We start from the raw sequence: 2,095 nt of genomic DNA, 5'->3' as shown, positions 1-2,095 counted from the left end.
CAATATTTGGGGTGCTGGGACGGGCAAAGAAAAAATGATGGCATAATGCCATGGGGAAGACTTGTTGAAGGCAGTTGCTGTCTGTTCCAGGTGAAGGCAAGCGAACATTGACTTTCTAAATATAATGGAATGTTGCGGTGCGAAAATTATTACTGTGCAATTTTATGCAGAATGGTTTGTTCCAGATTAGCCCGTGTTCTAACCCCTTTGGTTTTTCCCTAGTTGTGGCTCCTGCCCATCTCCCTGCAACCCTGCCCAGACTCCGGTGGGGGGCTGGGGTGATTGGCAGAGCCTCTGACTTCCCCGCCCTGTATTATGTATCAGATGCCCTGTGTGCTGTCTTTTTGTCTTGGTAACTCCCACCCCACATGGTATTGGTCCTGGGCTAATCCCTGCCCCTTTCCACACCCCTGGTACTTAAGGTCAAGGAGAGCCCAGAGAAGTCATTTTTCACCTGGCCAGCTGGCAGCAATAGACCCATCTTGTCACCCACGTGAGAGTCTGCCTTTCTTCCACACCGAAGCCACACTTCTGCCTGAGGGCCAGGGCTCACACAGCAAGAAGGTACCGGAGTTGTACCCATTAATGCGTGTTCGGGACCGAGCTAGCCGTCGCAGCTCTGAACGCCCGCATTAATGGAAGGCTTCAAAATGCCTTGGGCTAGGTGTCACTCCGTCCGCTTCTGGACATTCTTCTTGGGTTCCAGGCAAACGGAGTCCTGTCTCACGGCATGTGGCATTCTTCCCTTTGTGTTAATCAAGATGGGCCGTGCTGAGAACAATCATGCCACATCTGTACTTGGCCCCGCCACCCTGGCATAAGATTCTTCAAATCTTTGCTGAAGCAAATTTCAGGGGCTGCCTGCTCACTAAAGACACCGAGTCCAAGAGTGTCACTCAGGGTTGGGGCTGATCATTACCCTGCCCAGAGGGGAGACAAGCTTAGAGCTGCCCAATCATCCTGGCACGACCTTGTTGTGCAAAATTCTGCTGCCCATAAGAGTTTCTCCCAGTTCTCTACAACTTTGGCCACAGACATGTCCTCACCTAAAACAGGGATATTTCCCATCACATCAGACACCTGGATGCATGTGAAACCCTCTTCTGCATGCCAAGAAGGGATTTCCACCCCCTTCTGTGTGTGCTCTAGCACCCATTTTGCGGCACGAGGGACGCAAGGTTCTCCCTGTGCCTGTCTGCAAAAGCCTTCAAGCAGAGACTCGAGCCCCTCTACCTCACAACTTACGGGGGCCCCCACAACTCCTCCGTGGCCACCTTACACTGATCGTGCTGCGCGCACCTTCTTCACCCGCTACCCCTGACTTCACCAAATCTGCAGCAAATGCCACCACAAGAGAGAGGCTCAATTCCATGCTTATAATTTACACAGACTCTGCGCATGGAATTAGAACACTCCTCCCATGGCTCCTTCTTGCTCTAAAGATCCCAGGTGAACTCAGCAGTACCTGCTGTGACAGGACGGAGGCTCCAGCAGGACTGTCCTTCGGTCCCATCTGGGCTGCCAAAATGCTGAGGGATCTCCCCTGTGTGACCATTCCAGAGGCACAGGTGACTGCAACAAGCTGATGGGTGACCCGTTTGATTCCCTCCCCACACCGCTCTCAGCCAGTCAGAGCGGGTATCCGTACCCATTCAACCTCAGGGCTCTTTGCCCCAGCAGACTCACAGATGTCACATTCCATAAAGAGCCACCGGCTCCTGCTGCAGCACTCAGGGTCCGTTCAAATCCCTGGCCTGTGCCACAGCACCCTGTGCCCTCTGCCATGCAAAGGGTGGCAGTCTCTGGTCCCAGACTCCCACCAGCCAGAGCTCAATCTGCAGCTGGCACTGCAGCCGCACAACCAGCTCCCTGCCCCAAATGGATTCCTCAGCAGCTGCTGGCCTCAGAGACTGCGCAGCCTCATCCTGCAAGAAGAGGGGCCTAAAGAAAGCAGCAGAGAGCAGCCCTTCTTACAGGGGCAGGTCCTCAAAGGACAAGGGCAATGGCTTTACAGTGACAGAGGGTGGCTTCATACGAGATATTGGGAAGAAATTCTTGACTGTGAGGCTGCACGGATACTGGCATGGGTTGCCCA

Source organism: Chamaea fasciata, unplaced genomic scaffold (assembly GCF_029207755.1).
Source record: "Chamaea fasciata isolate MVZ Bird 193981 ecotype frontalis unplaced genomic scaffold, bChaFas1.0.hap1 SCAF_3, whole genome shotgun sequence".
In the NCBI taxonomy this organism is placed as follows: domain Eukaryota; kingdom Metazoa; phylum Chordata; class Aves; order Passeriformes; family Sylviidae; genus Chamaea; species Chamaea fasciata.
The sequence above is the reverse complement of the archived record's forward strand: the minus strand, read 5'-3'. Positions refer to the sequence as shown.